Source organism: Sminthopsis crassicaudata, chromosome 6 (assembly GCF_048593235.1).
Source record: "Sminthopsis crassicaudata isolate SCR6 chromosome 6, ASM4859323v1, whole genome shotgun sequence".
In the NCBI taxonomy this organism is placed as follows: Eukaryota; Metazoa; Chordata; class Mammalia; order Dasyuromorphia; family Dasyuridae; genus Sminthopsis; species Sminthopsis crassicaudata.
In genome coordinates this window covers 197,050,422-197,063,194 of record NC_133622.1, presented here as the reverse complement: position 1 = coordinate 197,063,194, position 12,773 = coordinate 197,050,422, and the positions used below count along the sequence as shown (strand labels likewise).

General features: G+C 39.4%; 2 long non-coding RNA genes across 4 annotated transcripts; one reads left to right on the top strand and one right to left on the bottom strand.

Moving 5' to 3' along the window:
* Positions 1-3,973: 3,973 nt before the first annotated feature.
* LOC141546662 (uncharacterized) lies at positions 3,974-8,302 on the top strand. Of its 3 annotated transcripts, none has more exons than XR_012483367.1 (3): positions 3,974-3,996; positions 6,941-7,048; positions 7,761-8,302. It is a non-coding gene; the product is annotated as an uncharacterized LOC141546662 (long non-coding RNA). The 3 variants fall into 3 exon arrangements; XR_012483365.1 differs by having other exon boundaries at positions 7,734-8,302; XR_012483366.1 differs by lacking the exon at positions 3,974-3,996 and adding an exon at positions 4,003-4,040.
* On the bottom strand, positions 6,148-10,022 carry LOC141546653 (uncharacterized). Its single transcript, XR_012483355.1, has 4 exons — positions 9,493-10,022; positions 9,166-9,289; positions 7,724-7,884; positions 6,148-6,465 (listed from the first exon to the last, which is right to left on the bottom strand). It is a non-coding gene; the product is annotated as an uncharacterized LOC141546653 (long non-coding RNA).
* Between the last annotated feature and the right edge of the window lie 2,751 nt (positions 10,023-12,773).

Sequence of the window (12,773 nt, the reverse complement as noted above, 5' to 3'; positions counted from 1 at the left end):
GAAAGAATGACAACTTGAAACTTTTGGAAACAGAAAAAAAAAACATTTTTTATTTTTAAAAACACATCAAACTCAGAAACATCATCTCTCCCCTTCCCCCCACCAGTACAATAAACTCCAAAGTATAGATATCAAAACTCCCCAACAATCAAACTCAGAAACATCCTCTCTCCCCTTCCCCCCACCAGTGCAATAAACTCCAAAGTATAGATCAAAACTCCCCAACAACAATCTAAATCCCGTTTCAAGTAGATTTCCAAAGACATGTTTTCAATATCGCCAGAATCTGGCCACTCTGGCTTCAGTATCTCCTTTGCTTCAGTATTGGCTTATAGGTTGCCTGAAAAGATAAAATGTTAAAGCATAAGTGAAAGATATGTGTCCATTTGATATACTGGAAAAACCATCCACGAACTGCAATATTTGGGGGGGGGGTTGTATGTATATTTTAATCCAGCTATTCATTCTCTTCTGCCTATAAATCTCTTTTCTACTTCTAAATCCCTTTTTTTAATCTAAATATCTCTTTTCTACCTATAAATGGCTTTTCTTCCTATAGAGCTGTTTGCTACCTATAAATCACTTTTCTTCCTATAAATCACTTTTCTACCTATAAACTTTTCTACTATAAATCTATCTTTTCACTTATCTATCCATCATTATCTTTTTAACTATGCATTAAGTGTATCTATTCAATCTATTTGTTTATCTTCTCTATCCCATTCATCCATCACCAGGAATCTATGTATCTAGTCTATCAGTCTATTAGTCCACTCATGCATTCTTCTATTCACATACTACTCCCTTTTCCTGTCAGGATCCAACTGGGTTGTTGGGAAGAGAACATCACCTTGAAGTCAGAAAACTTTGGGTGTTCTCCGGCATGTCACAATGAGCATCACACAATGAGGTCTCCATGGCCAAGGTAAGCAAGTCAACTGCTCATCTGATGAGGATTGTGCTCAGGACGTTATGCGCAAGTCTTCTTTTAACAATATTTTTTAGGAAACCTCTTTATTTAGAAAACATATGGACTTCCGGACAAAGGAGTAGTGGCAGTAGTAGGAGGTGGAGGCGTAGAAGAAGTAGGAGTAGTATGAGTAGTAACAGTAATAGGAAGAGGAATAAAAGTAGTGATAGAAGTAGTAAAAAGAGTAGTAATGATAAAAGTAATAGTAATGGTAGTAGTACTACTAATAATAGGAGTAGGAATAATAGTAGTAGAAGAAGTAGTAATAGCAACAGTAATAATGATAGGAATAGGAGTGACACTAGTAGGAGTAGGAGTAGCAGTAGCAGTAGGAGTAATAGTAATAGTAAAAGTGGTAGTAGAAATAATAGTAGTAGTGGTAGTAAAAGGAGTATTAATAGGAATAGGAGCAATGATAGTACTAGTAGCAGGAGGAAGAGATCTAGAAGGAATAATAACAATAATAAGAGTGGCAGTAATTGTAGTAGTTGGTGGAAGAGTAATAGTAGTAATCGTAGGAGTAATACTAATAGGAGTAGGAAGAGGAGTAATAGTAGAAATAGTAGTAAGAATAATAGGCGTAAGAGTACAAGTAATAATAGTAGTAGTAAGAGAATTATCTGACCTTTACACAGTGCTTCACCATCTCCCGAATTCTATAGATCATCTCCTCAAATGCTACCCCTAAGGCTCAGACCAAGTCTTGTGGGAACAGCCAGACTCTCCCATCCTTGGGCCAGGGAGATGCATGTCCTGTTATTTCGGGTTCGGTACCTGTGTTCCAGGCTTCAGGGAAGAAACGAGATCTTTCAACATTTTGGCTTCTGATATTGTCACCCCACCAACCACAAAGAGGATCTGGAGTGGATGGTCACCGGGATGAGGGCGGCTCACCTCTAACAATCACCACAACAAGGATGGGGTCAGCCCTCAGAAAAGAATGCCAGGTTAATGTTGCTACAAATGAACTATATAAAATCCAAGAGAAAATATATGACTCATTAATGATCAAATACAGATCTTACATTAGGACACAATGTTGCTAGATTTTCACTGTGGAATCACAATTTTAGAACTGGAAATGTAGTTTCCTAGTGGTCATGGAGCTCAACTATCTCATTTAACATGTGAGGAAACTGAGGCTCAGGGAGTTTAAAGTGATAATATAAAGTCATGAAAGTAAGAAATAAACAGCAGAGCAAAATACCACTTGTTTAATGTTACTTTATTACAGTGTCTTTCCCCTACCCCATCCCACCACTTTTTTTTTTTTTTAAGAGTAAATATGTTTAGTTATAGGTTAGAAGATTGGAGTATGGAAATATACACACACATATATGGACACCCATACACCCATATATAATGAACACTTAGAGGTAACACGATAGTATTAACAGGATCTGTTTGAATCTTGTCTCTGCCACTTACAACTTGTATGCGCTTGAACAATATATTAACTATACTAAACCTCCTTGTGTCTCAGTGACTTTCTTTGTAAAATATGGAAGTAGAAACCCTGAAATATTGCTGCCAGCTCAAAATCCACGATGCTGTGACTCTACTTGAAAACAAATAGTTCTCAGAGGCTTATCCTCTGTGGAGCAAACATGATTGTATCATTCCCAATTTACAGAGGAGGAAATTGAGGCAAACACAGATTAAGTGACTTGCCCAGAGTCCTACAGCTGGTGTTTGAAATCAGTTGCTGATTCAAGGGAGGTCCAACAGTGTTATCCACTGAACCAGCCAGCTGCCTATAATTTTAGAAAAAGTCTTCATCTATATGTAATTGAATTTAACAAGCATTTATGAAACCTCTAATATGAGCAAGTCATCTTTTTTCTGGGAACCAGCCATAGGATGAGGAAAAAGAAAATAGTTTCCGAACTAAAAGAATTTGCTTTTGTTTGTTTGTTTGCTTTTAAGTGTAGGCTCTCTATTTCCCAGATTATTTGTACTTCTAGTTTATATATAGGGCTAGTCAGCAACCAGGCCCTACCTTGATCTCCTATTAACACTGACTGCAGGAGGGAAGCTGCAGGTACATTATCTCTATGTAGATGCTTTACCTTCATGAACAGGTTAAATCCCGTTTTAAGTCGATCCCGAGGCTTAAGATGCGTTCAATATCGCCAGCATCTGGTCACAACTGGTTCAGTATCTCCTCTGCTTCAGCAGTGGCTTATAGGATGCCTGAAAAGGTAAAATGTTACAGCATAAGTGAAAGATATGTGTCCAATTGATCTACTAGAATAACCATCCACAAAATGCAATTTTGGGGGGGGCGTGGGGGAAGAGGGGAAGAAAGAGAAGTCAACAATTTCCCAAGCCAGATAGAAAGCAACCATTTTAGCTTCTATAATATTGAAGAATAAAATATAATAATTTAATACTGACGTGAAGGCAGTCTCAATCTATGACAGCAGCCCTTGGTATCATGCTGATGAGGGCCCAAATGGATCTCTCTCTCCAGTAATTTATTTACTGATTTACCTAACCCTCCATTGACTCCTTCATTATCTATGTATAATTTAAGGCAGCTATTCATTCTCTTCTGCCTATAAATCTCTTTTCTACCTATAAATCTCGTTTCTTCTCCTAAATCACTTTTTTAACTATATATATCTCTTTTCTACCTATGTATCGCTTTTTTCATATAAATCTCTTTTCTAACTATAAATCACTTTTTTTTCCTATAAATATCTTTTCTACCTATAAACTTTTCTACTATAAATCTATCTTTTCACTTATCTACCGATCATTATCTATTTAACTATGCATCAAGTGTATCTATTGAATCTATTTGTTTACCCTATCTATCCCATCTATCTATCAGCACTTATCTATGTATCTAGTCTATTAGTCTATTTGTCCACTCATCTATTCTTCTATTCACATACTACTCCCTTGGCTGTCAGGATCCAACTGGGTTGTTGGGGAGAGAACATCCCCTTTAAGTCAGAAAACCTTGGGTGTTCTCAGGCGTGTCACAATGGGCATGACACAATGAGGTCTCCATGGAGAAGGTAAGCAAAGCAAATGCTCATCAGATGAGGGTAGTGCTCACCTGGTATGTGGGTTTTTTTTCTTTTTAAAAATTGTTTGAGGAAAGCTTTTTATTTACAAAACATATGAAGGGGTAAGTTTTTAACACTGACCCTTGCAAAACCTTCTCTTCCAACTTTTCCCCTCCTTCCTTCCACCTCTTCCCCTAGATGACAGGGAAGATGACAGGGGATTCACATGTTAAATATATGAAAATATATGCTTAATCCAATGTATGTAAAAATATTTATACAATTATCTTGCTTATGCATAGATTGTCTTCCTAGTTCTTTTTGTTGACATCATTTTCCCCAATAGAATATAAACTTTGCGGGCAAGACCATTTTGTTTTTACCTTTATGTCTCCAGGGTCTAGTGAAATATACGACCCCTAGTAAGTATGTAATATATGTTTGCTCCTTGTTTAATTGAGCTTTGCTGATTGAGTAGTCTAAGGAAGATGGATGAGGTGGGCTACCAGATGAATGATATGGTCACAAAGGACACAGGGACCAGAAACTGGGGACATGAGTAGAAGCACCAGCGGGAAAGGGAGCCAAGCCCACATATTGCTCTTGGGATGGAGCCTAGGGTTTGGCTGCAAAGCAGAAGGAGCTAGGGCCACGGTTAAGACCCCAGACCGCTTCATCCGGTACCTTTCATCATGTAGAATTTGGAAAACACCCCATTGAACGCTGCAGATCTAGAATCCCCTTGTTAATTAGGCCAGGGTTGTCTGTACAAGACAAGATCTGTTTCAATCTCGCCTCTATTTTGCTGACCTGTTGCCTCAGTTTCTTTAACTGAGAGAGTGGATATTAGCACCTACCTCCCAGTGATGTTCAGGAGAGAATATGTGTAAAGTGCTTAGCACAGTGCTTGGTACATAGGAGTTTAATAAATGCTTGTTTCCTTAATAAATATTGGTAAATCGGAAGTGATTCGAAGTGGAAAAATGGCAGAGCTACCAAGGAAAAACTCCAACAGTTCTTGCCCTCAAGAAGGTGGTTTTCTGTAGATGAGACCCTCCAAGCCCAAGCCCAGAAGTGGAAAGCCCAAGATGGAGGATGAGAAGGTGCTGTCAGAGAGCAATCCAGACCTCCTCCTCTTCCACCCCCTGGGAGGATTCCCAAGGCCAAGCTAAGGACTAGCTCTGGAAGCCGGCTTGACTGGCTTGTCCAGGGTCTTCTGGGGCCCTTCAGCCAATTAAGGCTGCATCCTGCTTGGGAGTTAGTTTGGTTTCATTTTCTTGCCAGAGCCTGTACATCAATTCCCAAGAGGTATTGTTCCAGCTTTATCAATCAGTGCAAACATCTTTTGTGGCTAACCTGACCTTTGCCACTATCTATGGAATCAAATCAGACGGGGTTTTCCCATCTCCAATCTTGCCGTCTCCAGAGCACCCATTTGCTTTTCTAGCACTCTTACTATCCCCCTTCTCCATCCAGGGGATTTAGGTTCCCAGCTTCTGAAGAAAGGTTAGATTTTCAGAAACAGAAGTTTGACATTTCAGTCATATAGATTATAATGAGCACAAGTCAGGCAGAAGAAACTTCAAAGGGGGAATGGGGGGCTCTAGCACAAGCCTGTGGGGACACCAATTATTTTCTGGCTCAGCCTTCCCCTAGAGCTGAGGGGAAGCACCTGGATGCAAATCTCTAAGCCAGTCCCTTGTCATTCTGAATTGCCCTTCTGGTGTAGAATGGCTGCTCTGCTCCTCCAGGAAGATCCAAAAGACTTCAGCAGGGCCAGTTCCGAGCTTCTCTGGAACTTCTCTGGCTAGAACACAACAGCCCTGCTGCTTGTTAACCCCCACTACCTCTTTGCTCCCAGATTTTCAGACGGTCCCCAGCCTCTGATGGCAAAGGGCCTGCTTACAGTTTTTTCACAATCTCAAAGAAGAACAAATCTGCCTCCCTCTCTTATTCCCAAACCCAGATAGGATAGCCAGCTTTACCCATCAGCAGTATGGGCTAGCTGCAAATAAGGGAAAAATGTTGTTTACCCAATAAGTTTGCCAACAAGTATTTCTTTAGGATTAACCAGCTGGCAAATATAATCATCAGATAGTAAAGAAGAAACTGGGAAATATCACTAATCATGTGGGAGCTGAAAGAATGACAACTTGAAACTTTTGGAAACAGAAAAAAAAACATTTTTTATTTTTAAAAACACATCAAACTCAGAAACATCATCTCTCCCCTTCCCCCCACCAGTACAATAAACTCCAAAGTATAGATATCAAAACTCCCCAACAATCAAACTCAGAAACATCCTCTCTCCCCTTCCCCCCACCAGTGCAATAAACTCCAAAGTATAGATCAAAACTCCCCAACAACAATCTAAATCCCGTTTCAAGTAGATTTCCAAAGACATGTTTTCAATATCGCCAGAATCTGGTCACTCTGGCTTCAGTATCTCCTTTGCTTCAGTATTGGCTTATAGGTTGCCTGAAAAGATAAAATGTTAAAGCATAAGTGAAAGATATGTGTCCATTTGATATACTGGAAAAACCATCCACGAACTGCAATATTTGGGGGGGGGTTGTATGTATATTTTAATCCAGCTATTCATTCTCTTCTGCCTATAAATCTCTTTTCTACTTCTAAATCCCTTTTTTTAATCTAAATATCTCTTTTCTACCTATAAATGGCTTTTCTTCCTATAGAGCTGTTTGCTACCTATAAATCACTTTTCTTCCTATAAATCACTTTTCTACCTATAAACTTTTCTACTATAAATCTATCTTTTCACTTATCTATCCATCATTATCTTTTTAACTATGCATTAAGTGTATCTATTCAATCTACTTGTTTATCTTCTCTATCCCATTCATCCATCACCAGGAATCTATGTATCTAGTCTATCAGTCTATTAGTCCACTCATCCATTCTTCTATTCACATACTACTCCCTTTGCTGTCAGGATCCAACTGGGTTGTTGGGAAGAGAACATCACCTTTAAGTCAGAAAACTTTGGGTGTTCTCCGGCATGTCACAATGAGCATCACACAATGAGGTCTCCATGGCCAAGGTAAGCAAGTCAACTGCTCATCTGATGAGGATTGTGCTCAGGCTTTATGCGCAAGTCTTCTTTTAACAATATTTTTTAGGAAACCTCTTTATTTAGAAAACATATGGACTTCCGGACAAAGGAGTAGTGGCAGTAGTAGGAGGTGGAGGCTCAGAAGAAGTAGGAGTAGTATGAATAGTAACAGTAATAGGAAGAGGAATAAAAGTAGTGATAGAAGTAGTAAAAAGAGTAGTAATGATAAAAGTAATAGTAATGGTAGTAGTATTAATAATAATAGGAGTAGGAATAATAGTAGTAGAAGAAGTAGTAATAGCAACAGTAATAATGATAGGAATAGGAGTGACACTAGTAGGAGTAGGAGTAGGAGTAGCAGTACTAGTAGGAGTAATAGAAATAGTAAAAGTGGTAGTAGAAATAATAGTAGTAGTGGTAGTAAAAGGAGTATTAATAGTAATATGAGCAATGATAGTACTAGTAGCAGGAGGAAGAGATCTAGAAGGAATAATAACAATAATAAGAGTGGCAGTAATTGTAGTAGTTGGTGGAAGAGTAATAGTAGTAATCGTAGCAGTAATACTAATAGGAGTAGGAAGAGGAGTAATAGTAGAAATAGTAGTAATAATAATAGGGGTAAGAGTACAAGTAATAATAGTAGTAGTAAGAGAATTATCTGACCTTTACACAGTGCTTCACCATCTCCCGAATTCTATAGATCATCTCCTCAAATGCTACCCCTAAGGCTCAGACCAAGTCTTGTGGGAACAGCCAGACTCTCCCATCCTTGGGCCAGGGAGATGCATGTCCTGTTATTTCGGGTTCGGTACCTGTGTTCCAGGCTTCAGGGAAGAAACGAGATCTTTCAACATTTTGGCTTCTGATATTGTCACCCCACCAACCACAAAGAGGATCTGGAGTGGATGGTCACCGGGATGAGGGCGGCCCACCTCTAACAGTCACCACAACAAGGATGGGGTCAGCCCTCAGAAGGGAATGCCAGGTTAATGTTGCTACAAATGAACTATATAAAATCCAAGAGAAAATATATGACTCATTAATGATCAAATACAGATCTTACATTAGGACACAATGTTGCTAGATTTTCACTGTGGAATCACAATTTTAGAACTGGAAATGTAGTTTCCTAGTGGTCATGGAGCTCAACTATCTCATTTAACATGTGAGGAAACTGAGGCTCAGGGAGTTTAAAGTGATAATATAAAGTCATGAAAGTAAGAAATAAACAGCAGAGCAAAATACCACTTGTTTAATGTTACTTTATTACAGTGTCTTTCCCCTACCCCATCCCACCACTTTTTTTTTTTTAAGAGTAAATATGTTTAGTTATAGGTTAGAAGATTGGAGTATGGAAATATACACACACATATATGGACACCCATACACCCATATATAATGAACACTTAGAGGTAACACGATAGTATTAACAGGATCTGTTTGAATCTTGTCTCTGCCACTTACAACTTGTATGCGCTTGAACAATATATTAACTATACTAAACCTCCTTGTGTCTCAGTGACTTTCTTTGTAAAATATGGAAGTAGAAACCCTGAAATATTGCTGCCAGCTCAAAATCCACGATGCTGTGACTCTACTTGAAAACAAATAGTTCTCAGAGCCTTATCCTCTGTGGAGCAAACATGATTGTATCATTCCCAATTTACAGAGGAGGAAATTGAGGCAAACACAGATTAAGTGACTTGCCCAGAGTCCTACAGCTGGTGTTTGAAATCACTTGCTGATTCAAGGGAGGTCCAACAGTGTTATCCACTGAACCAGCCAGCTGCCTATAATTTTAGAAAAAGTCTTCATCTATATGTAATTGAATTTAACAAGCATTTATGAAACCTCTAATATGAGCAAGTCATCTTTTTTCTGGGAACCAGCCATAGGATGAGGAAAAAGAAAATAGTTTCCGAACTAAAAGAATTTGCTTTTGTTTGTTTGTTTGCTTTTAAGTGTAGGCTCTCTATTTCCCAGATTATTTGTACTTCTAGTATATATATAGGGCTAGTCAGCAACCAGGCCCTACCTTGATCTCCTATTAACACTGACTGCAGGAGGGAAGCTGCAGGTACATTATCTCTATGTAGATGCTTTACCTTCATGAACAGGTTAAATCCCGTTTTAAGTCGATCCCGAGGCTTAAGATGCGTTCAATATCGCCAGCATCTGGTCACAACTGGTTCAGTATCTCCTCTGCTTCAGCAGTGGCTTATAGGATGCCTGAAAAGGTAAAATGTTACAGCATAAGTGAAAGATATGTGTCCAATTGATCTACTAGAATAACCATCCACAAAATGCAATTTTGGGGGGGCGTGGGGGAAGAGGGGAAGAAAGAGAAGTCAACAATTTCCCAAGCCAGATAGAAAGCAACCATTTTAGCTTCTATAATATTGAAGAATAAAATATAATAGTTTAATACTGACGTGAAGGCAGTCTCAATCTATGACAGCAGCCCTTGGTATCATGCTGATGAGGGCCCAAATGGATCTCTCTCTCCAGTAATTTATTTACTGATTTACCTAACCCTCCATAGACTCCTTCATTATCTATGTATAATTTAAGGCAGCTATTCATTCTCTTCTGCCTATAAATCTCTTTTCTACCTATAAATCTCGTTTCTTCTCCTAAATCACTTTTTTAACTATATATATCTCTTTTCTACCTATGTATCGCTTTTTTCATATAAATCTCTTTTCTAACTATAAATCACTTTTTTTTCCTATAAATATCTTTTCTACCTATAAACTTTTCTACTATAAATCTATCTTTTCACTTATCTACCGATCATTATCTATTTAACTATGCATCAAGTGTATCTATTGAATCTATTTGTTTACCCTATCTATCCCATCTATCTATCAGCACTTATCTATGTATCTAGTCTATTAGTCTATTTGTCCACTCATCTATTCTTCTATTCACATACTACTCCCTTGGCTGTCAGGATCCAACTGGGTTGTTGGGGAGAGAACATCCCCTTTAAGTCAGAAAACCTTGGGTGTTCTCAGGCGTGTCACAATGGGCATGACACAATGAGGTCTCCATGGAGAAGGTAAGCAAAGCAAATGCTCATCAGATGAGGGTAGTGCTCACCTGGTATGTGGGTTTTTTTTCTTTTTAAAAATTGTTTGAGGAAAGCTTTTTATTTACAAAACATATGAAGGGGTAAGTTTTTAACACTGACCCTTGCAAAACCTTCTCTTCCAACTTTTCCCCTCCTTCCTTCCACCTCTTCCCCTAGATGACAGGGAAGATGACAGGGGATTCACATGTTAAATATATGAAAATATATGCTTAATCCAATGTATGTAAAAATATTTATACAATTATCTTGCTTATGCATAGATTGTCTTCCTAGTTCTTTTTGTTGACATCATTTTCCCCAATAGAATATAAACTTTGCGGGCAAGACCATTTTGTTTTTACCTTTATGTCTCCAGGGTCTAGTGAAATATACGACCCCTAGTAAGTATGTAATATATGTTTGCTCCTTGTTTAATTGAGCTTTGCTGATTGAGTAGTCTAAGGAAGATGGATGAGGTGGGCTACCAGATGAATGATATGGTCACAAAGGACACAGGGACCAGAAACTGGGGACATGAGTAGAAGCACCAGCGGGAAAGGGAGCCAAGCCCACATATTGCTCTTGGGATGGAGCCTAGGGTTTGGCTGCAAAGCAGAAGGAGCTAGGGCCACGGTTAAGACCCCAGACCGCTTCATCCGGTACCTTTCATCATGTAGAATTTGGAAAACACCCCATTGAACGCTGCAGATCTAGAATCCCCTTGTTAATTAGGCCAGGGTTGTCTGTACAAGACAAGATCTGTTTCAATCTCGCCTCTATTTTGCTGACCTGTTGCCTCAGTTTCTTTAACTGAGAGAGTGGATATTAGCACCTACCTCCCAGTGATGTTCAGGAGAGAATATGTGTAAAGTGCTTAGCACAGTGCTTGGTACATAGGAGTTTAATAAATGCTTGTTTCCTTAATAAATATTGGTAAATCGGAAGTGATTCGAAGTGGAAAAATGGCAGAGCTACCAAGGAAAAACTCCAACAGTTCTTGCCCTCAAGAAGGTGGTTTTCTGTAGATGAGACCCTCCAAGCCCAAGCCCAGAAGTGGAAAGCCCAAGATGGAGGATGAGAAGGTGCTGTCAGAGAGCAATCCAGACCTCCTCCTCTTCCACCCCCTGGGAGGATTCCCAAGGCCAAGCTAAGGACTAGCTCTGGAAGCCGGCTTGACTGGCTTGTCCAGGGTCTTCTGGGGCCCTTCAGCCAATTAAGGCTGCATCCTGCTTGGGAGTTAGTTTGGTTTCATTTTCTTGCCAGAGCCTGTACATCAATTCCCAAGAGGTATTGTTCCAGCTTTATCAATCAGTGCAAACATCTTTTGTGGCTAACCTGACCTTTGCCACTATCTATGGAATCAAATCAGACGGGGTTTTCCCATCTCCAATCTTGCCGTCTCCAGAGCACCCATTTGCTTTTCTAGCACTCTTACTATCCCCCTTCTCCATCCAGGGGATTTAGGTTCCCAGCTTCTGAAGAAAGGTTAGATTTTCAGAAACAGAAGTTTGACATTTCAGTCATATAGATTATAATGAGCACAAGTCAGGCAGAAGAAACTTCAAAGGGGGAATGGGGGGCTCTAGCACAAGCCTGTGGGGACACCAATTATTTTCTGGCTCAGCCTTCCCCTAGAGCTGAGGGGAAGCACCTGGATGCAAATCTCTAAGCCAGTCCCTTGTCATTCTGAATTGCCCTTCTGGTGTAGAATGGCTGCTCTGCTCCTCCAGGAAGATCCAAAAGACTTCAGCAGGGCCAGTTCCGAGCTTCTCTGGAACTTCTCTGGCTAGAACACAACAGCCCTGCTGCTTGTTAACCCCCACTACCTCTTTGCTCCCAGATTTTCAGACGGTCCCCAGCCTCTGATGGCAAAGGGCCTGCTTACAGTTTTTTCACAATCTCAAAGAAGAACAAATCTGCCTCCCTCTCTTATTCCCAAACCCAGATAGGATAGCCAGCTTTACCCATCAGCAGTATGGGCTAGCTGCAAATAAGGGAAAAATGTTGTTTACCCAATAAGTTTGCCAACAAGTATTTCTTTAGGATTAACCAGCTGGCAAATATAATCATCAGATAGTAAAGAAGAAACTGGGAAATATCACTAATCATGTGGGAGCTGAAAGAATGACAACTTGAAACTTTTGGAAACAGAAAAAAAAAACATTTTTTATTTTTAAAAACACATCAAACTCAGAAACATCATCTCTCCCCTTCCCCCCACCAGTACAATAAACTCCAAAGTATAGATATCAAAACTCCCCAACAATCAAACTCAGAAACATCCTCTCTCCCCTTCCCCCCACCAGTGCAATAAACTCCAAAGTATAGATCAAAACTCCCCAACAACAATCTAAATCCCGTTTCAAGTAGATTTCCAAAGACATGTTTTCAATATCGCCAGAATCTGGCCACTCTGGCTTCAGTATCTCCTTTGCTTCAGTATTGGCTTATAGGTTGCCTGAAAAGATAAAATGTTAAAGCATAAGTGAAAGATATGTGTCCATTTGATATACTGGAAAAACCATCCACGAACTGCAATATTTGGGGGGGGGGTTGTATGTATATTTTAATCCAGCTATTCATTCTCTTCTGCCTATAAATCTCTTTTCTACTTCTAAATCCCTTTTTTTAATCTAAATA